At 48.8% G+C, this 24,586-nt stretch overlaps 1 protein-coding gene across 24 annotated transcripts in view; it reads right to left on the minus strand.

Moving 5' to 3' along the window:
- Mef2 (myocyte enhancer factor 2) overlaps positions 1-24,586 on the minus strand; it is a 653,808-nt gene that overhangs the window by 48,488 nt on the left and 580,734 nt on the right. The window contains exon 1 of one of the 24 annotated variants that reach the window (XM_045740700.2): positions 12,223-12,488. The exons of 21 other annotated variants lie outside the window; for them this stretch is intronic. The gene's annotated coding sequence lies outside the window, so the exon portion shown is untranslated. Of the gene's footprint in view, positions 1-9,150; positions 9,474-12,218; positions 12,489-24,586 lie in introns of those variants that run through there. 2 more of the 24 variants (XM_045740701.2, XM_045740702.2) reach the window with 2 other exon arrangements.

Consider the following 24,586-nt stretch of genomic DNA (forward strand, 5'->3'; position numbering starts at 1 on the left):
AGGATCACACCATCACCATCAAGATCACACCATCACCACCAAGATCACACCATCACCAACAAGACCACACCATCACCACCAAGATCACACCATCACCACCAACATCACACCATCACCACCAAGATCACACCATCACCATCAAGATCACACCACCACCATCAAGATCACACCATCACCACCAAGACCACACCATCACCACCAAGATCACACCATCACCACCAACATCACACCATCACCACCAACATCACACCATCACCACCAATATCACACCATCACCATCAAGATCACACCATCACCATCAAGATCACACTATCACCGCCAAGATCACACCATCACCATCAAGATCACACCATCATCACCAAAATCACACACCATCACCATCAAGATCACACCATCACCACCAAAATCACACCATCACCATCAAACTCACACCATCACACTATCACCACAATCACCGTCTCCTTCCAACGCTCCAATCAACATACAACAACGACAGATGCCCAGACCTGAGAGAGAGAGAGAGAGAGAGAGAGAGAGAGAGAGAGAGAGAGAGAGAGAGAGAGAGAGAGAGAGAGAGAGAGAGAGAGAGAGAGACAGAGAGAGAGAGAGAGAGAGAGAGAGAGAGAGAGAGAGAGACAGAGACAGAGAGAGAGAGAGAGAGAGAGAGAGAGAGAGAGAGAGAGAGAGAGAGAGAGAGAGACAGAGAGAGAGAGAGAGAGAGAGAATAGTGTCCCTCCGAGTGCGAAGTTCTGAGTCTGCTGTTAAAGCCGGCCTGTCCATCCGGCTCTACCTTGATAACCACCCTACCCCCCCCCCTCGATATCACCCCTCCTTTCCCCCCCATATAACACCCCCCCCCCGCCCCCTCCCTATCCCCAGAAGCCCCCCCCCTTCAACCTGACCTCCGGCAGGTCAGGTACAACGCCTCCAGAGACCCTCCGAGAACGTTCACAAGGGCGCCGCTAGCTTCGTCCCCTCCCTACCCCACTCCCCAGGTAGAGAAGTGGGTGGTGGTGGTGGTGGTAGTGTTAAAGGGGCACTGCTCAAACCAGGGGACTCCTATCCCCCCCCCCCTATCCCTTCCCACCACCCCCACTGAAGGTCACCACAGCCTGGGACGAACCTTGCAATCGCCAGGAGGAGCACCTTCCATTCTTATTGTTTGGTCAGCTGCCTTATCTTGAGTTATCTTGAGATGATTTCGGGGCTTTTGTGTCCCCGCGGCCCGGTCCTCGACCAGGCCTTCACCCCCAGGAAGCAACCCGTGACAGCTGACTAACTCCCAGGTGCCTTGCATCTTGTTATTCAATGACTTACCTCTAAGCCTCACGGACTAGATCTAAACTTCATAGGCTACCTCTGAATTATCCTAGGATAGCCTCAAACATCCCGGGATGGTTTCAATCATCCCAGGATAGTCTCAATCATCCCAGGATGGTATTAATCATCCCAGGATGGTCTCAATCATCTCAGGATAGTCTCAATCATCCCAGGGTGGTATTAATCATCCCAGGATGGTATTAATCATCCCAGGATGGTATTAATCATCCCAGGATGGTATTAATCATCCCAGGATGGTCTCAATCATCCCAGGATAGCCTCAATCATCCCAGGGTGGTATTAATCATCCCAGGATGGTATTAATCATCCCAGGATGGTATTAATCATCCCAGGATGGTCTCAATCATCCCAGGATAGCCTCAATCATCCCAGGATAGCCTCAATCATCCCAGGATGGACTCAATCATCCCAGGATGGTCTCAATCATCACAGGTTGGTATTAATCATCCCAGGATGGTATTAATCATCCCAGGATGGTATTAATCATCCCAGGATGGTCTCAATCATCCCAGGATAGCCTCAATCATCCCAGGATGGTCTCAATCATCCCAGGATGGTATTAATCATCCTGGGATGGCCTCAATCATCTCAGGATAGTCTCAATCATCCCAGGATGGTCTCAATCATCCCAGGATGGTATCAATCATCCCAGGATGGTCTCAATCATCCCAGGATGGCCTCAATCATCCCAGGATGGACTCAATCATCCCAGAATGGTCTCAATCATCCCAGGATGGTATTAATCATCCCAGGATGGTCTCAATCATCCCAGGATAGCCTCAATCATCCCAGGATGGACTCAATCATCCCAGGATGGTCTCAATCATCCCAGGATGGTATTAATCATCCCGGGATGGCCTCAATCATCCCGGGATGGCCTCAATCATCTCAGGATAGTCTCAATCATCCCAGGATGGTCTCAATCATCCCAGGATGGTCTCAATCATCCCAGGATGGTCTCAATCATCTCAGGATGGTCTCAATCATCCCAGGATGGTCTCAAGCATCCCAGGATGGTCTCAATCATCCCAGGATGGACTCAATCATCCCGGGATGGCCTCAATCATCCCAGAATGGTCTCAATCATCCCAGGATGGCCTCAATTATCCCAGGATGGTCTCAATCATCCCAGGATGGTCTCAATCATCCCAGGATGGTCTCAATCATTCCAGGATGGTATTAATCATCCCGGGATGGTCTCAATCATCCCAGGATGACATTAACAATCACGTCTACAACCTCGTAAGTTCCCAATAACCTACGTCATTTATCGTCGCCCTCTGCGATAACCGACAGGTGAAAGGATAGCAATTTCGTAAGATTAACTTGTGTGTGCTATTTTGAAAACGGAATTCACGTTTGTTGTCAAAAGAAAACGAGATCCGGTTGATACCTGAATTGGGAATAATTAAGCTATCGCAATTACAACCAAACTCAATTAACATATAACCCCCCCCCCCCGCTAATGAGTACAGGTATATGCCTAGCAGGACCATATTAGCATAACTAGACCTAAACTCATTAACGTAACCAAACCCATTTTCTATATTCTATAGGCGGGGGAGGGGGGGGGGAATATCCTGTATTCCGTCCTCTCACTCCCCTCTCTCTCTCTCTCTCTCTCTCTCTCTCTCTCTCTCTCTCTCTCTCTCTCTCTCTCTCTCTCTCTCTCTCTCTCTCTCTCTCTTTCTCTCTCTCTCTCTCCCCCTCTCTCTCTCTCTCTCTCTCTCTCTCTCTCTCTCTCTCTCTCTCTCTCTCTCTCTCTCTCTCTCTCTCTCTCTCTCTCTCTCTCTCTCCCTCTCTCTCTCTCTCTCTCCCTCCTCCTCCTCCTCCCTCATAACAATTACCTCACACTGCTAATCACCCTCCCCCCCCCCACAACTGGGATTACCCCCCCCCCCTCCACCAACTGGGATTACCCTTCACCACAATTCAGTTCCACAAGTGAGCTTTGCTAATTCTGTTTTTTTTTTTTTGCCAGCAATTATTAACCCCCCCCCCCCCCACAAATAAAAAAATTAGCATTCAATTTTGTGTCCATTCTCAACAGACTCGCCAAACAAATCCCAATTCACGCGCGCCAATTTCGCCTAAAAAATATATATATTCAACAGATCATTATAAACCAAAAAAAAAACACACACACACACTTTGGCCGAACGAAGGGGGATTTGGCATCATTGAGTTTAGGTCTTAATACAATATGCTAGAATCATTCCAAACGAGGATATATAAGCTTCCTAAATACTATAGTTAAGCTTGGGGGGGAGGGGGGGGACAAACAAACTAGGATACAATCACCCCCCAAAACAAACAAGCTGTATTTGTAATGTTTTAAAAAGTGATATAGATATATTTCTGAGTTATGCAGGCTGAATTAACCTGTTCCATTGTTGTAACCTTCAAGAGTTAACTACTGAACTAGTGTGTGTGTGTGTGTGTGTGTGTGTGTGTGTGTGTGTGTGTGTGTGTGTGTGTGTGTGTGTGTGTGTGTGTGTGTGTGTGTGTGTGTTTTACCACATGGCTGTGGGGGAGGGGGGGGGGAGAGGGGGGGGGAGATAGGGAAGGAGGAGAATGAGGTTGGAGAGGGGGAAAATGAGGGAGGGGGCGAGGGGGAAATGAGGGAGGGGGCGGGGGGGGGAAATGAGGGAGGGGGCGGGGGGGTGAAATGAGGGAGGGGGCGAGGGAAAATGAGGGAGGGGGCGGGGGGAAATAAAGTAGGGGGAGGAGGGGGGGGGAAGAGAGAGAAAGATTGTAAAGTTCCCAAGCCCCTAAACTCTTTACTAAATGTAAACCTAGCCGCCATGACTGAGGGAAAGATGTAAAGGTTTCGTAACTGGTGATGATGAATACCTTGATGAATCCTGCCTCCTGATCAGTGAGAAACGCTCCCCTCTTCCCCCCTCTCCCCTCCCCCATCCTGCTGTGCTACACTGCAAGAGGGGAAGTTGCAAATGCAACTTAGAAACAGAAACAGCACTCGTAGCATCACCAATAACAGCAGATAAATGACAATAACAACAACAACACGGCTCGAATGATACTTTTAATTTTACGAACTTGACGAAAAACAAATTAAAAACAAGTACACAAAAAAAAAAAAATTGCGAGCAACACTCTACATTAACGATCTTAATTTGTTCGCGCGAGTCTACGCAAAACTTTACACTATAAATATACCGCAGTATACATTTGAAGGCGACTAGAGTGTGATACACATGTAAACCGCTGTATCCTCCAGTGACGCCAGAGGAATTGGGCGGACGAGGCTACTACACGACGATCGTCGCACAGGGCCGGAGACGTCGTCTCAGGTAGGTCGTCCGCCCCCGGCAGTACGACCCGTCGCCCGGGCAGTACGACCCGTCGCCCCGGCAGTACGACCCGTCGCCCCGGGCAGTACGACACGTCGCCCCGGGCAGTACGACCCGTCGCCCCGGCAGTACGACCCGTCGCCCCGGGCAGTACGACCCGTCGCCCCGGGCAGTACAACACGTCGTCCCGGGCAGTACGACCCGTCGCCCCGGGCAGTACGACCCGTCGCCCCGCGGGACGTCATCTGGCCGACATAGCCTCCATACCTAACACTCCAGTTTTACATATTAGGTCACACATCTCTCTCCTACATGTCAAGACAAATTAAATATGTGAAGGGAAACTACCTGAAGGTTCAAGAGTGTGTGTGTGTGTGTACTGACCTATATCCGCTGACAGTGCGCTGAGAGCCAGCTCCTAAGCCCCGCCTTTAAATCACTGATTGCTTGTTACAATGACCCTCTTCCTACTTGCTATTCCTTAGCTGTTGCTGTTAAAGATTCGCTACCTAGAACAAAGTTCAAAGTAGCACGGGCTATGGTGAGCCCGTGCTACTCCTTATAGCTGCTATTCAAATACGGAACTGGAAACTTAAATACCAATTGAAAATCTCATCTTTGAACTTTCGGTCAACGCAATAATCTTGTATGTCTTGAACATATCTTCTCTGATCCTTTCTTTGTGTGTAGCGGTGCGGGCGTGCGTACGCGCGCGCAGGCCCTGCTAATGAATATAAGACGTTGGAGATCTTGGAGTGACAGGTCAAACATTGACCGGTAGAGGGCAGTATCCCTCCCTATACCGGGCCTTGACCTCGCTTGTATTTTACCTGTAATGGGTTTCGCGAGTTGCTTTACTCCCCTCCTCCCCACCCCTGCTCATCGCTGGGGCCAGGATTGATCCGTCAGGCTGTTTTGCAGCCTTTTCTCTCTCTCTCAAAGTGGAGGGATCAGGTTACCCAACATTCCCCCCTTGCACGCTGTTTAAAAACCATTAGAACAGGGAGTTAGCCTGGTCGGGGGACCGGGCCGCGAGGACGTTGAGCCCCGAAATGATCGCGGTAACCATCCACGGAGCTCCCGCGCGCCCACCCAACAACGAGAATCAGACGCGACGCAAGGCGAGGGGGGAGCACAAGGGCACGACCCTCTTCCAGCCGGGGTAAATGGACAACAGAATTCAGTTTCGGTGGTAATGTGATCAACCGGTGTCAATGTCCAGCGTCCTCTGTTGGAGGAGGAGGAGGGGGCGAGGAGGAAGGGGCGAGAAGAAGGGGGCGAGGAGAAGGGGGCGAGAAGGACGAGGAAGGCAGAGGGGAAGAAAGAAGACTTAGGCAGGGGGAACGGAGAACGTAGAGAAGGCGCAGAAAGAGGTGGAGGAGTTAGGGAGGTGAAAACGAAATTAAGGAGAGAGAGAGAGAGAGAGAGGTGTAGGGAGGTAGGGTAAGAGGAAGGGAAGAGGAAGGAGAGAGAGAGAGGTATAGGGAGGAAGGGTAAAATGAAGGGAGGAGGAAGAAGGGAGACAGGTAGGTAGGTAGGTAGGTAAGGAAGGGAAAGAATGTGACACCATCGTCACACACCTGACAATATACAGGTCAAAGCACCGCATTTCATCTCGAATTGTATATTCAATTGAACTTACATACGTGATCGGCACGAGAAATATGAAATAAACCGCAGAGAAAAAAAAAATTGCATCGCTCAGTTTTCTTCAGCTATATAACATTCGAGTTCGACACTTCGCGTTGGAGTAGAAACAGTCGTGTTGAACACCACGGGTGAAGACAGGGTAGAGGAGCCATCTTTGAAAAGCGCCCAAATCGCGCTTAAATTCTCCGATATTTAATTTTTAACGCTAGACACGTACAGGCGTACTAGATAACCTGTACGCCAAGACCTGTATGCCAAGACCTGTACGCCAAGACCTGTATGCCAAGTCCTGTACGCCAAGACCTGTATGCCAAGACCTGTATGCCAAGACCTGTACGCCAAGACCTGTATGCCAAGACCTGTACGCCAAGACCTGTACGCCAAGACCTGTACGCCAAGACCTGTACGCCAAGACCTGTACGCCAAGACCTGTACGCCAAGACCTGTACGCCAAGACCTGTATGCCAAGACCTGTACGCCAAGACCTGTACGCCAAGACCTGTACGCCAAGACCTGTATGCCAAGACCTGTACGCCAAGACCTGTACGCCAAGACCTGTACGCCAAGACCTGTACGCCAAGACCTGTACGCCAAGACCAGTGTCACGAATCTTATTACGATTCTGCCAATTCTCCCGAACCTCGTATTATGTTATTGTTTTCTCTAAGTAAATATTGCTGTCAGTTGTATAAGATTTGTGTATATAGATATATATACATTATATATATATAACATAGATAGCTGGGTAGTGTGTGTAAGGTACCTGGTTGATGGGGTTCTGGGAGTTCTTCTACTCCCCAAGCCCGGCCCGAGGCCAGGCTCGACTAAAACAGGTATGTTTTGGTGGTGGATGTCACGTGAAATTAGCCGTGTGGGCGGTTGACAATAATTGGGAATGGCCAGGGCGATTGTTGGCAAATCAATTGCCTATAGTTTTATATTTATTTATTCCCATATTTGGTAGCCGTAATATTTCAAGGAATGTGAGACCGGTAATTACAACTCTTAGTTAATAATGTTGGAGTTAGGGCTGACCTTTGTAAATATAATGTTCACAATGTTCATGCGAACGTTAATTGGTGTTTGGGTAGACGGTTAGTCGACGTTGGGCCTGCGGACCACGTCCTGGGCAGTAGAGTGGCGGCTGCGGTCGAGTGCAGTTGTGTTTAAGCTAAGTTCTTGGTTTCTGTTATTTTAAGCCCATATAAATATTAATTTATCTGGATAGACGATTTTAGTGTATTTATGGCTTACTCCATATTCTGGTGATAGTGCTTGGGTCTCAACTAATTACTTGCATTCTATAGTATCACATGCTGATAAATATTTCTGGCTACTATTTATTTAATTGTTGTTAAGTTGTCACCCTTAGCAAAATATATTGTTCTCCCGTTTTTATACAGTGATTAATTATACCCCAAGACACCTATTGGCATGGCAGATGTTTATTTGTTCTTTACACTGTGGGGAGAAGAACATTATTTAGTCTCAAGGGTCGTGACAACCAGTACGCCAAGACCTGTACGCCAAGACCAATACGCCAAGACCTGTACGCCAAGGCCTGTACGCCAAGACCTGTACGCCAAGGCCTGTACGCCAAGGCCTGTACGCCAAGACCTGTACGCCAAGACCTGTACGCCAAGGCCTGTACGCCAAGGCCTGTACGCCAAGACCAGTACGCCAAGACCAGTACGCCAAGACCTGTACGCCAAGACCTGTACGCCAAGATCGCCCGTCTTTTCTCAGGAAATACAGAGATCAGGACGCGGCGTAGTTGACGGAAATACGCCCTATAATGACGTCTACGCAAACGCCATCTGACACTCCGTAAAGAATGCAACTGTCTGGCGTAACCAGAAACATTCCAGCAACCTATTGCTGCCGCTGTTCTCAAACAAAAAAGTCAATATTACCTTGCGTCAAGTCTGACTTGACGACGCATTTTTTAACGCACTGGCCGATTCCGTACCAAAAAAAAAAAAAAAAAAAAATACGGCGTATTGAAAAGACATGTTGGAATAAATATAGGCCTAATCTGTAATATATCAGAGGCGGACATAGAGGTCAGGACCCCAGCCAGAGGCTATGGAATATCCCTAAAAAAAAAAAATCAATCAATTTTTGCGTCTATACTAAAAGTAGATTTTTTTTGGGGGGAATCTACTCAAGTGTTCGGAAATTAGACCAGGTAGATAAACTCCAACACGAGAAAATATATTACAGAAAAGTTTTGTGTACATTTATTATTAAAAATTGAATTAAAACCGACTAGGCATATATATATATATATATATATATATATATATATATATATATATATATAAATGGGTTCTAAATTGGGAAATATGTAAATAGGTTCTCCTACAGTTAAAGAGGATAAAATTCAGCCAACTCACCTACTTGTCATTTAATCCGAAATAGCTACGGAAACGCACGGAGGAAAAACGTTTAACCGGATACCCCGTTAAACGGATTCTGTATGATGTTCCATACACGACCCTTAACACCCCCCTCCCTCCAATCCTACCCTCTTTACCTCTACCAATCACCCCCCCCCCTCCACCGCCTCCAATCTCCTCCCAATCCTCTCCACCAATAAGTCTCCCACACATTCATTATTTTCATTCTTGAGTAATCCCAATTCACGCAAAATTCTTTCCTTCAATGAATGTTTTACACTCTTCCCCCCCCCCACGACACATAGAGGGGGGAGGGCTGGTGATTCACACAGCTTGATACATAATCTTTTATACATGGGGGGGGGGGAAGGATACATAATAAACTACGATTCTCGTATTAATAATCTGAGATTTACTACGAAAGATGAGCTCGTTTGTCTAACTACCTGTCTTGCAGGACAGCGTTCGATCCCCCTTCCCCCTCCCACACTTAGTTCAAGTGGTTGGGCACCATTCCTTCTCACCGTCCTTGTATCTCGGTTCCCTGTCCATTGTATCTCTTCATTGCGGTATGCTTTCATAGCGCTTTCTGCCCGTGTCGCGAATCTTAGTCTGTCGCATATCCCTCCTTCCCTCTGCTAGTCAAAACTGGTTTAGTCGCTTCGTAATTCATTCACCTTTTTGTCGCTAGAGGACAGGATGGATGTTAGTTGGATAGGATAGGATAGAAAATACAATCCTAGAGTTGTTTGATTGTTTGCTAATCAATTATCAATATCTACTTCGGTGAATTTGGCATTGAAGTATTTCTCAGGAATATTTTAATTACGACCCTGTAGATCACACACTATGGTCTGGCGTAAGCGTAAGCGTACCCTGTAGATCACACACTATGGTCTGGCGTAAGCGTAGCTCACACACTATGGTCTGATGTAAGCGTAGATCACACACTATGGTCTGGTGTAAGCGTAGCTCACACACTATGGTCTGGTGTAAGCGTAGCTCACACACTATGGTCTGATGTAAGCGTAGATCACACACTATGGTCTGGTGTAAGCGTAGCTCACACACTATGGTCTGGTGTAAGCGTAGACCACACACTATGGTCTGGTGTAAGCGTAGATCACACACTATGGTCTGGCGTAAGCGTAGATCACACACTATGGTCTGATGTAAGCGTAGATCATACACTATGGTCTGGTGTAAGCGTAGATCACACACTATGGTCTGGTGTAAGCGTAGATCACACACTATGGTCTGGTGTAAGCGTAGCTCACACACTATGGTCTGGTGTAAGCGTAGATCACACACTATGGTCTGGTGTAAGCGTAGATCACACACTATGGTCTGGTGTAAGCGTAGATCACACACTATGGTCTGGTGTAAGCGTAGCTCACACACTATGGTCTGGTGTAAGCGTAGATCACACACTATGGTCTGGTGTAAGCGTAGATCACACACTATGGTCTGGCGTAAGCGTAGATCACACACTATGGTCTGGTGTAAGCGTAGATCACACACTATGGTCTGGTGTAAGCGTAGATTACACACTATGGTCTGGCGTAAGCGTAGATCACACACTATGGTCTGGTGTAAGCGTAGATCACACACTATGGTCTGGTGTAAGCGTAGATCACACACTATGGTCTGGTGTAAGCGTAGATCACACACTATGGTCTGGCGTAAGCGTAGATCACATACTCCTACGCTGTAAGCGTGGAAATGACTAAGTTAAACGTACAGAACGGAAATGAAAAGGGCCATGATAAAACAGAGTCTTGATCGTGTCTTAGGATCCCTGTCTACTCCTGGTTCATATTCTGTGGCCTCTGGGATTCACGAAAGCACTTACGAACCTGTACATCTTTTCTCAATCTTTGGCGGCTTTGTTTCCAATTATTAAACAGTTAATGAGCTCCGAAGCACCAGGAGGCTGTTTATAACAATAACAACAGTTGAATGTCAAGTTTTCATGCTTGTAAACTGTTTATTAAATGTAACCAAAGCCGTCAAAGATTGAGGAAAGATGTACACGTTCGTAAGTGCTTGCGTAAGTGCTTTCGTGAATCTGGCCCCCGGTCACTCGTATCCCTTACGCAATTATTTCCTTCTCTAACCTTCCTAGAATGATCTTGATTTGCTTGTATTAATACACCAAAGATATCTGCACATTAATACACCGCGTCCCTATAGACTGCATGAAGGGATACAGAGTTGGTGTCGAAGAGATACTTAAAAATACTAAATACAGATACTAAAGGGAAAAGCTATCTCGCAGGATAGTTAGTCATACAGGGTGTCACAGCATGTCTATCTGAATTGGCCCAACTATATATATCTATACTATATATATATATAGTATAGATATACTATATTTATATGTATATATCTATATATATCCACAAGGACACGAGCGAAAAAGAGTATAATTGCACAGCGTCTAATGACTGGAAACTGATATAATGTCGTGAGATCATGCCCCCCCCCCCCGGGAATCGAACCCGGGCCCTTAGGGTTACGACCACCCGTACGTCGCCTGGGCCACCCAGCTGTGCAACGCTCAAGTCTTCTCAACCAATAGGTCGCGTTTTTTTACGTTGTGGAAGCTAACGTAACAAATGCAATCTATTATGACACGTAACGCAAATATCTTCGTTTTCTATGCATCGGAGTTGGCAGGTTAGGTGGGTTGCTTGGGTGTATTGTTTTAGGGTCTACAGGTCGTCACATGTGGCGTCTGGTGGTGCCACAGTCACTGGTGCCACAGACCTTGGTGCCACAGTCACTGGTGCCATAGTCCATAGTGCCAGACCTTGGTGCCACAATCCCTGGTGCCACAGTCAATGGTGCCACAGTCAATGGTGCCACAGGCCTTGGTGCCACAGGCCCTGAAGCCATAGTCCATGGTGCCACAGTCCCTATAGTGCCATAGTCCATAATGCCAGACCCTGGTGCCACAGTCCCTATAGTGCCATAGTCCATAATGCCATAGCGCCATGGTGCCAGACCATGGTGCCATAGTCCATAATGCCAGACCCTGGTGCCACAGTCCATAGTGCCATAGTCCATAATGCCAAGTGCCCCAGTCCCTATAGTGCCATAACCCATAGTGCCAGAGTCCATAATACCAGACCCTGGTGCCACAGTCCCTGATGTCACAGTCAATGGTGCCATAATCCATAGTGCCATGGTGCCACAGACCCTGGTGCCATGGCAAACAAACCAAGACACACTGTAAACACAATTCCCAAGAAACACAACTGACTTCCCACAGAATCCTTACCCCCCCTTCCCCCCCCCCCCCCGGGGGCAAGGAAAAGTACGTCCACCCGCTCAGCTGTTTCTCGTAGACAATTACATCACACTACCTTCAATTGGTCCAACTCCAAACAACCACTCGAGCGTCAGAGACACACACATGACTTACTGCAAACAGTAAGTCATGTGGATCTTTGCTAGATCCACATGATTTACTGGATCTTCAAGACAAACAGAATGGTAAACAAAAACTTACTTACTTCAGAGGCGGTTGAGACGTTGAAGTGTGTGTGTATGTGGTATAAGTGCGCCTTCTCCGAGCTACACATACACACGCGCGCACACACACACACACACACACGCAAAGTCACACTCGTGGATCTTCACTTCTTGAGTACGATCACTCAATCTGAGTTTTATATCAAGTCTTCACTCGAATCTTCAGGTCGCCTCGAGTGCTGAGGGTTAATGTCTAAGTCGTTCACAGATTGGTCAGTGCCTTGATCAACGCTTGGTGGAGGGGGGTGGAGGGGGGGTGGGGGGGTTGCCACTCTTCACAAATACAACACAAATACAATAACCTAAAACCTAATGAGAATCGAATCGAGACTAGATAGTTATGACTGGAGGTAGTAGTAGTAATAGTGGTTGACTATGAGTGTGTGTGGTGGTTAGTTGACTGGAGGAGGGGTGGTGGTTGACGGGGGGAGTATTATATGGTAGTTGATGGGTGGTGGGGGGGTATATACGGACGAGCGGCGACGGTTAGGCAGCGACCTGCGTGGCACTAGCTACACGACTGCTCCCCACGAGGCGCTCTCGCTGACTGAAGAGCCACACTGCCACCCACTGAGGGGACAGGGGGTGAGGGGACGAGGGAGAGGGGGAGGGAGGGGAGGACGCTGCCTACTACCCCCCTCTGACTCACTCGCTCGCTAGCCCCTACTAACCTCCCCTGCTACCTTCCTACCTACCTACCTAACCTACCCCCTTCCCCCCAACACACACACATCCCCTACCCCAATCTTCGCTATATACCCTCCGCGGACTCCTACCTACCTAACCTCTCCCCCCTATCCTCACCCCCCCTCTTGTCTCAATGGGGTGCTTACCTAATAGTGGTTTACCTTTCAATACTTACCTGTGGGTGACTACTACGAAGTGAGCTCTAGCTCTGCATGCCCAGCCTACTCAGCCTCTTGTACCTGTTGCGTTATAATTCAATCTGTTCTGTTGCTCGAATCTGGTCTTAAAGGTGTGGATGGAGGTGGCTTCCACAACCTCCTCTTCCAGTGCCACCCGTACGAGGTGGCACTGAAAAAGAGGCACTACAAGAGGCTGACCTTGTAGTGCACTTTGTCTACTCCCTCTCTTAGTATCTGCAATGTTTTGGTCATGTCTCCTCTTTTCCACCCTTCATGATTGTGAGGTCCATTTTCCCCCCTCAACCTAATCTTACAGCTTAGTTTCATGCTTTACAAGACTTGATTCCATGCGGGTGCTGCATCTTCCAGTATTAGTCTAACGTACGCTGCCTTCAGTCTTGATTTAGGTGTCTAGACGACGTTCTCCAGCGTCGCATATGCTGCTGATGTTACTCTGCCTGTGTGTGTGCCTTTGGTGCTGGAGTTATCAGCGCTCCCATATTACACTGATTACTGTAGTTGTCCTTATGGAGTAGTCACCTGGGAAAGGGGAAGGGGGGAGGGGAAGGGGGTGCATTACCGTGGGAGGGGAGGGTAGGATTACTGAGGGAGGGGGGAGGGGAAACAGTGAGAGGGGAGGGCCGGAAGGAGTAGTGAGGGGTTGAGTCTGGTGGTATGAACGGTAAGTGGCCCCATAATGCTCCGGTAGATAACCCAGGGGCCTTCCTACCACCACACTACCACCACTACCACACTACCACTACCACCACTACCACCACTACCACTACCACCACTACCACCACTACCACTACCACCACTACCACCACACTACCACCACCATACAACCACCACCACACTTCTGTCCACTACCACACTACCACCATCACACTACAACCACCACCACACCACCACACTACACACTACTACTGAAAGAGAAGGGTGGGCAGACTGCATTTTCTTGGACTGTCAGAAAGCTTTTGACACAGTACCTCACAAAAAAGCTGTTACGAAAGTTTGGAGCAACAGGCAGGAGTAAAAGGTAAGGTGCTCCAGTGGATAAGGGAGTATCTAAGCAACAGGAAACAGCGAGTAACTGTGAGGGGGGAGACATCAGAGTGGCGAGATGTCACCAGCGGAGTCCCACAGGGCTCAGTACTTGGACCCATCCTTTTTCTAATATATGTAAACGATCTTCCAGAGGGTATAGACTCATTCCTCTCAATGTTTGTTGATGATGCACAAATTATGAGAAGAATCAAGACAGATGAAGATAGACAGAGACTACAGGACGACCTGGACAGGCTGGAGGAATGGTCTAGAAAATGGCTACTAAAGTTCAACTCAGGAAAGAGCAAAGTAATGGAATTAGGCGAAGGGAGCAGAAGGCTGAACACAAGGTACCACTTGGGAGGTGAAATCCTACAAGAGTCAAATTGAGAGAAAGATCTGGGGGTTGATATCACACCGAACCTGTCCCCAGAGGTCCACATGAAAAGGATATCATCAGCGACATATGCTAGACTGACCAACATAAGAACTGCCTTTAGAAACTTATGTAAGGAATCGTTCAGGACCCTGTATACCACTTACGTCAGACCAATACTGGAATATGCAGCTCCAGCCTGGAGTTCATACCTAGTTAAACACAAGACAAAGTTAGAGATGATTCAGCGGTATGCCACCAGACTAGTCCCGGAACTGAGAGGTATGAGCTACGAGGAAAGGCTAAGTGAGCAGAAACTCACGTCCCTGGAAGACAGATTAGTAAGGGAAGACATGATAACCACCTATAAAATTCTCAGGGGAATTGTCAAGGTGGACAAAGACAAACTCTCTAACACGGGTGGAACACGAACAAGGGGACACAGGTGGAAACTTAGTGCCCACATGAGCCACAGAGACGTTAGAAGGAACTTTTTCAGTGTCAGAGTAGTTAACGGATGGAATGCACTAGGAAGTGATGTGGTGGAGGCTGACTCCATACACAGTTTCAAATGTATATATGATAGAGCCCAGTAGGCTCAGGAACCTGTACACCAGTTGATTGACAGTTGAGAGGCGGGACCAAAGAGCCAGAGCTCAACACCCGCAAGCACAATTAGGTGAGTACACACCCACACCCACACCCACAACCACACACACACACACACACACACACACACACACACACACACACACACACACCTGCCTCACATCCTGCCTCACAGGGTTACTTGAATTCTACGACTAGGCAACAAAAATAAGGCAAGAAAGAGAAGGGTGGGCAGACTGCATATTTTTGGATTGTCAGAAAGCCTTTGATACAGTACCACACAAGAGGCTAGTGCGAAAGTTGGAGATGCAGGCTGGAGTGAGAGGGAAGGTACTCCGGTGGATAGAGGAATACCTAAGCAACAGGAGACAACGAGTCTGTGTGAGGGGTGAGGCCTCAGATTGGCGAGACGTCACAAGTGGAGTCCCGCAGGGGTCAGTCCTTGGACCTATACTGTTTCTGGTATATGTAAATGATCTCCCAGAGGGTATAGATTCGTTCCTCTCAATGTTTGCCGACGATGCAAAAATTATGAGGAGGATTGAAACAGAGGATGATAGTAGGAGGCTACAAGATGACCTGGATAGACTGAGTGAATGGTCCAACAAATGGCTGTTGAAGTTCAACCCGAGTAAATGCAAAGTAATGAAACTAGGCAGTGGAAACAGGAGGCCAGGCACAGGATACAGAATAGGAGATGAAGTACTTAATGAAACAGACAGAGAGAAAGATCTAGGAGTTGATATCACACCAAACCTGTCTCCTGAAGCCCACATAAAGAGAATAACGTCTGCGGCATATGCGAGGCTGGCTAACATCAAAACGGCGTTCAGGAACCTGTGTAAGGAATCATTCAGAATCTTGTACACCACATATGTAAGACCAATCCTGGAGTATGCGGCCCCAGCATGGAGCCCGTACCTTGTCAAGCACAAGACGAAGCTGGAAAAAGTCCAAAGGTATGCTACTAGACTAGTCCCAGAACTAAGAGGCATGAGTTATGAGGAAAGGCTGCGGGAAATGCACCTCACGACACTGGAAGACAGAAGAGTAAGGGGGGACATGATCACAACCTACAAAATCCTCAGGGGAATCGACCGGGTAAACAAGGATGAACTATTCAACACTGGTGGGACGCGAACAAGGGGACACAGGTGGAAGCTGAGTACCCAAATGAGCCACAGAGACGTTAGAAAGAACTTTTTCAGTGTCAGAGTAGTTAGTAAATGGAATGCATTAGGAAGTGATGTGGTGGAGGCTGACTCCATACACAGTTTCAAATGTAGATATGATAGAGCCCAATAGGCTCAGGAATCTGTACACCAGTTGATTGACGGTTGAGAGGCGGGACCAAAGAGCCAGAGCTCAACCCCCGCAAGCACAATTAGGTGAGTACAATTAGGTGAGTACACCTCTGGTGGGGAACACACCCACCACTGGAGGCCCAGCGCGGACCACCACCACCAACAGTGTGGCTGAACAACGTGTCCACAACCGGGCAACTATCGACGAGGCCAAAACAAGATACGTTAATTAACACTACCGAGAAACAAGTCACACACGAGGGGGGGGGGGGTGCCATTGGCCAATATGGAGTCGTTTATAGTGGCACCAGGTGGTGAGTCGTTAGTGGCACCAGGTGGGGGGGGGGGTCGTTAGTGGCACCAGGTGGGGGGGGGGGAGGGTCGTTGGGGGCACCAGGTGGGGGGGGAGGGTCGTTGGGGGCACCAGGTGGGGGGGGAGGGTCGTTGGGGGCACCAGGTGGGGGGGAGGGTCGTTGGGGGCACCAGGTGGGGGGGGGAGGGTCGTTGGGGGCACCAGGTGGGGGGGGGGGAGGGTCGTTGGGGGCACCAGGTGGTGGTGGTGAGGGAGGGGTGTAAACCAAGCTTGGGGCGTTAATTTTTTCATGTGGAGGAAAGTAAACCAGACCTGAGGAGCCTATCACTGAAGTAAACTTAACGTGAAATATATAATTTATTGTTTTTTTAGCAATCCGATTGCTGTAATACACACACACACACACACACACACACACACACACACACACACACACACACACACACACACACACACACACACACACACACACACACACACACACACGTACTGATGTACAGGGGCCATCAGATAATGGCCCTTGTACATCAGTACAGTAAGTAATGTACAGATAATACTGATAGTTGGGAACTATACTGAGCCTATGGCCATAGGCAACAGGTACTCTGAGAGAGAACTCTTATCAACATCAGAGGCCCGAGACTGTTCAACACGCTTCCACTACACATAAGGGGTTAAGGGAGCCGGTCGGCCGAGCGGACAGCACACTGGACTTGTGATCCTGTGGTCCTGGGGTTCGATCCCAGGCGCCGGCGAGAAACAATGGGCAGAGTTTCTTTCACCCTACGCCCCTGTTACCTAGCAGTAAAATAGGTACCTGGGTGTTAGTCAGCTGTCACGGGTTGCTTCCTGGGGGAGGAGGCCTGGTCGAGGACCGGGCCGCAGGGACACTAAAAGCCCCGAAATCATCTCAAGATAACCTCAAGATAAGGGTCATAACTGACCGACCTCACACAATAATCAAGCCTGTAAACTTGATAACCCCCTCCCCCCACCCCCCCTCAAAAAAAGACCTGATCAACCAGGCTGTGATTCATACGTCAGGCTGCGAGTAGCTGCGTCCAACAGCCTAGTTGACTAGACCACCAACTATGAGGCCTAGTCGGGGACAAGGCCACGGGCTACATACATATACACACATAAGATACATATACACACATAGATACATATATACACATATATACATATGTACACATACACACTGGAGGATGTGTGGTTGCACGGGTGTGTGTACCAGGCGTACACACGCCAGGAGGCCTCGTAGCCTGGTGGATAGCGCGCAGGATTCGTAATTCTGTGGCGCGGGTTCGATTCCCGCACGAGGCAGAAACAAATGGGCAAAGTTTCTTTCACCCTGAATGCCCCTGTTACCTAGCAGTAAATAGGTACCTGGGAGTTAGTCAGCTGTCACGGGCTGCTTCCTGGGGGTGGAGGCCTGGTCGAGGACCGGGCCGCGGGGACACTAAAGCCCCGAAATCATCTCAAGATAACCTCAAGATAACGCCTGCGCAAAAGTGTTGTATATAAAATTTTTGTCTATATCATCACAACTTTTATGTTTCTATAAAAGAATATGTCGTTCTGGAGTCTGGAACTCCCCACCACGACACATAGAGTCAGGAACGACAACCACGACAGAGCCAGGAACTACAACCACGACACATAGAGTCAGGAACTACAACCACGACAGAGCCAGGAACGACAACCACGACACATAGAGTCAGGAACTACAACCACGACACATAGAGTCAGGAACGACAACCACGACAGAGCCAGGAACTACAACCACGACACATAGAGTCAGGAACTACAACCACGACAGAGCCAGGAACGACAACCACGACACATAGAGCCAGGAACTACAACCACGACAGAGCCAGGAACTACAACCACGACACATAGAGCCAGGAACTACAACCACGACAGAGCCAGGAACTACAACCACGACACATAGAGTCAGGAACTACAACCACGACAGAGCCAGGAACGACAACCACGACACATAGAGTCAGGAACTACAACCACGACAGAGCCAGGAACGACAACCACGACACATAGAGCCAGGAACTACAACCACGACAGAGCCAGGAACTACAACCACGACACATAGAGTCAGGAACTACAACCACGACAGAGCCAGGAACGACAACCACGACACATAGAGCCAGGAACTACAACCACGACAGAGCCAGGAACTACAACCACGACACATAGAGCCAGGAACTACAACCACGACAGAGCCAGGAACTACAACCACGACACATAGAGTCAGGAACTACAACCACGACAGAGCCAGGAACGACAACCACGACACATAGAGTCAGGAACTACAACCACGACAGAGCCAGGAACGACAACCACGACACATAGAGCCAGGAACTACAACCACGACAGAGCCAGGAACTACAACCACGACACATAGAGTCAGGAACTACAACCACGACAGAGCCAGGAACGACAACCACGACACATAGAGCCAGGAACTACAACCACGACAGAGCCAGGAACTACAACCACGACACATAGAGTCAGGAACTACAACCACGACACATAGAGCCAGGAACGACAACCACGACACATAGAGCCAGGAACGACAACCACGACACATAGAGCCAGGAACGACAACCACGACACATAGAGCCAGGAACGACAACCACGACACATAGAGCCAGGAACGACAACCACGACACATAGAGCCAGGAACGACAACCACGACACATAGAGCCAGGAACGACAACCACGACACATAGAGCCAGGAACGACAACCACGACACATAGAGCCAGGAACGACAACCACGACACATAGAGCCAGGAACGACAACCACGACACATAGAGCCAGGAACGACAACCACGACACATAGAGCCAGGAACGACAACCACGACACATAGAGCCAGGAACGACAACCACGACACATAGAGCCAGGAACGACAACCACGACACATAGAGCCAGGAACGACAACCACGACACATAGAGCCAGGAACGACAACCACGACACATAGAGCCAGGAACGACAACCACGACACATAGAGCCAGGAACGACAACCACGACACATAGAGCCAGGAACGACAACCACGACACATAGAGCCAGGAACGACAACCACGACACATAGAGCCAGGAACGACATCCACGACACATAGAGCCAGGAACGACAACCACGACACATAGAGCCAGGAACGACAACCACGACACATAGAGCCAGGAACGACAACCACGACACATAGAGCCAGGAACGACAACCACGACACATAGAGCCAGGAACGACATCCACGACACATAGAGCCAGGAACGACAACCACGACACATAGAGCCAGGAACGACAACCACGACACATAGAGCCAGGAACGACAACCACGACACATAGAGCCAGGAACGACAACCACGACACATAGAGCCAGGAACGACAACCACGACACATAGAGCCAGGAACGACAACCACGACACATAGAGCCAGGAACGACATCCACGACACATAGAGCCAGGAACGACAACCACGACACATAGAGCCAGGAACGACAACCACGACACATAGAGCCAGGAACGACAACCACGACACATAGAGCCAGGAACGACAACCACGACACATAGAGCCAGGAACGACAACCACGACACATAGAGCCAGGAACGACAACCACGACACATAGAGCCAGGAACGACAACCACGACACATAGAGCCAGGAACGACAACCACGACACATAGAGCCAGGAACGACAACCACGACACATAGAGCCAGGAACGACAACCACGACACATAGAGCCAGGAACGGCAAACACGACACATAGAGCCAGGAACGACAACCATGACACATAGAGCCAGGAACGGCAAACACGACACATAGAGCCAGGAACGACAACCACGACACATAGAGCCAGGAACGACAACCACGACACATAGAGTCAGGAACGACAACCACGACACAGAGTCAGGAACGACAACCACGACACATAGAGCCAGGAACGACAACCACGACACATAGAGTCAGGAACGGCAACCACGACACATAGAGCCAGGAACGACAACCACGACACATAGAGCAAAGGAACGACAACCACGACACATAGAGCCAGGAACGACAACCACGACACATAGAGCCAGCAACGACAACCACGACACATATAGAGCCAGGAACGACAACCACGACACATAGAGCCAACAACGACAACCACGACACATAGAGCCACGAACGACAACCACGACACATAGAGCCACGAACGACAACCACGACAGAGCCAGGAACGACAACCACGACACACATAGTCAGGAACGACAACCACGACACATAGAGCCACGAACGACAACCACGACACATAGAGCCACGAACGACAACCACGACAGAGGCAGGAACGACAACCACGACAGAGCCAGGAACGACAACCACGACACATAGAGCCAGGAACGACAACCACGACACATAGAGCCAGCAACGACACATAGAGCCAGGAACGGTAAACACGACACATAGAGCCAGCAACGACAACCACGACACATAGAGCCAGCAACGACACATAGAGCCAGCAACGACACATAGAGCCAGGAACGGTAAACACGACACATAGAGCCAGCAACGACACATAGAGCCAGGAACGACAACCACAACACATAGAGCCAGCAACGACACATAGAGCCAGGAACGGTAAACACGACACATAGAGCCAGCAACGACACATAGAGCCAGGAACGACAACCACAACACATAGAGCCAGGAACGGTAACCACGACACATAGAGCCAGGAATGACACATAGAGCCAGGAACGACAATCACGACACAGAGCCAGGAACGACACATAGAGCCAGGAACGGTAAACACGACAAATAGAGCCAGGAACGGTAACCACGACACATAGAGCCAGGAACGGTAACCACGACACATAGAGCCAGGAACGACACATAGAGCCAGGAACGATAATTATAACTAGTCTCAACTACATAACTTTCACGAACACAACTTAAAATATTCCCATAATATAACTACAGTTCACGCTGAAATTTCGAACGCTTCTGAATTTCAGGAATATTATTGGCGGAGAAATTTTTTTTTCAGGAAATTTCTGTAAACTGTAAATAGTAGTTTACGAGAAAATTATTATAATAATTCCTCAAATTGTGTTGTTAATGTGTAGCCAGTTCCGGGAAGTTAGTGTGAGGTAACACGCTTTATTATGGTCGTTTATCATCGCTGGTTACAGTGGTGGGTTACAGTGTCCCCTGTAACCTGTTGTGGGGAGGTACAGTGTCCCTGTAACCTGTTGTGGTGAGTTACAGTGTCCCTGTAACCTGTTGTGGTGAGTTACAGTGTCCTTGTAACCTGTTGTGGGGAGTTACAGTGTCCTTGTAACCTGTTGTGGGGAGGTACAGTGTCCCTGTAACCTGTTGTGGGGAGTTACAGTGTCCCTGTAACCTGTTGTGGGGAGGTACAGTGTCCCTGTAACCTGTTGTGGGGAGGTACAGTGTCCCTGTAACCTGTTGTGGGGAGGTACAGTGTCTCTGTAACCTGTTGTGGGGAGGTACAGTGTCCCCTGTAACCTGTTGTGGGGAGGTACAGCGTCCCCTGTAACCTGTTGTGGGGAGGTACAGTGTGCCTGTAACCTGTTGTGGGGAGGTACAGTGTCCCCTGTAACCTGTTGTGGGGAGGTACAGTGTCCCCTGTAACCTGTTGTGGGGAGGTACAGTGTCCCCTGTAACCTGTTGTGGGGAGGTACAGTGTCCCCTGTAACCTGTTGTGGGGAGGTACAGTGTCCCCTGTAACCTGTTGTGGGGAGGTACAGTGTCCCCTGTAACCTGTTGTGGGGAGGTACAGTGTCCCCTGTAACCTGTTGTGGGGAGGTACAGTGTCTCTGTAACCTGTTGTGGGGAGGTACAGCGTCCTTGTAACCAGTTGTGGGGAGGTACAGTGTCTCTGTAACCTGTTGTGGGGAGGTACAGCGTCCTTGTAACCAGTTGTGGGGAGGTACAGTGTCCCTGTAACCTGTTGTGTGAGGTACAGTCACTATAATCTGAAATCTTGGGGGGCCCGTCTCTGGTACCTGTAATGTTGAGATATCTGTAACCTGCAGCGTTGACGCACGCCTCTGTACGCACGCACATGCACGTAAGTTCATGCGTAAACTCCATAATCTTACTGGCGAGCAAAAGGAAGAGTTTTAGCTGGTAAACTATGAGTTTACCAGCTATTTCTTCTGATAGTTTCATCTGTATCATCTGCAAAGGATGATAAGGTACTATACCTTCAGGCATGTTTTTTGTGTACCTGATACCTGGTTGATACCTGGTTGATACCTGGTTGATGGGGTTCTGGGAGTTCTTCTACTCCCCAAGCCCGGCTCGAGGCCAGGCTCAACTTGTGAGAGCTTGGTCCACCAGGCTGTTGCTTGCATGCCTGATATGAGGATAGAAAGAGTAGTGGAGCAAGCACAGTACCCTGGGGGTACTGAACCTTTCCACGGTCATTCTAATTTGACTGACTATTACACTCTGCGTTCTGCGCCTTAAGACATTAAAGATCCATCTTTCCTACTTTGCCAGAAATTCATTTTGTGCGCATTTTTGTGCGCAGTTTTGTGCGCAGTTTTGTGCGCAATAAGACCTTTTGTTGAAAACTTTTCGCGAAATCTGTGTAAATACGTGAGCGTATTTGTCTTCCACGAGGCCATGTCATAGTACTCACTTAGTTGTGCTTGCTGGGGGGGTTGTGCTCTAGCTCTTGGGTCGTTGTGATCTAGCCGTTGTGATAGACAAACTGATTAACAAAATACATATATACTGCATGACCCCCTGCCAACCTGGCCTCCCATTTAATAGGTCGTTTTGTGCACGAATCGATCCCTCAGTCAAAGCTGCAGGGTTTTAAGTATAAAAGGAATATATATGTATATATATATATATATATATATATATATATATATATATATATATATATATATATATATATATATATATATATATATATATATATAAGCACCGAAAAATCGACGTTTTTCTGGGCTTTGGGAACGTTTCAGGTTAGGCAAAGTAATTGCATTTGTTACGGTGTCCAATCGTGAGAATGGGGTAGTTCCCCAGTCAGCCATGGGGATTGGGGGGATTGGGGGGGAGGAGAGGCGTGGCTCTTCCACCGCTGAGCTAATAGAGGTGTTCCAGCTCATCAGTGTGTAAAGTGACTTGGCACTGACCCGTGACTAGACGACTGTCACAGTGTCCTGACACCCTATGCTGACACCCCTGTGGTGACACCGTCTCCTGACACCCCTGTGGTGACACCGTCTCCTGACACCCCTGTGGGGACACCGTCTCCTGACACCCCTGTGGTGACACCGTCTCCTGACACCCCTGTGGTGACACCGCCTCCTGACACCCCTGTGGTGACACCGTCTCCTGACACCCCTCTGGTGACACCGTCTCCTGACACCCCCTGTGGTGACACCGTCTCCTGACACCCCTGTGGTGACACCGTGGACTCCATGCCAACGTCTCAATAACCCGGTGTTTGTCCTACACCCATCACTTACCTACGTAGAGGTCACCTCTCCAACCAATTGATCAAGTGTGGGTGTGAGTGTCTTAAAAGACAAACTCTCGACTCCAAGGCGTCGCTGCCACCCCCCCCCCACCCCCCCCTTCTTGGAGCACCTTGGACATCCTGGCTTTATAGTCTATATATCTTTCTATATCTAGATTTCTCCTCGAAGGTGATAGATTGCTGAATTCAAGAATTAACCTTCCACAGAAACGGCTTATATGCTATAAGCATATAAGCCGTTGTATGCTATGCTTATAGCATATATGATTGTATGCTATGCTTATAGCATATATGATTGTATGCTATGCT

Source organism: Procambarus clarkii, chromosome 13 (genome assembly GCF_040958095.1).
Source record: "Procambarus clarkii isolate CNS0578487 chromosome 13, FALCON_Pclarkii_2.0, whole genome shotgun sequence".
NCBI lineage: Eukaryota > Metazoa > Arthropoda > Malacostraca > Decapoda > Cambaridae > Procambarus > Procambarus clarkii.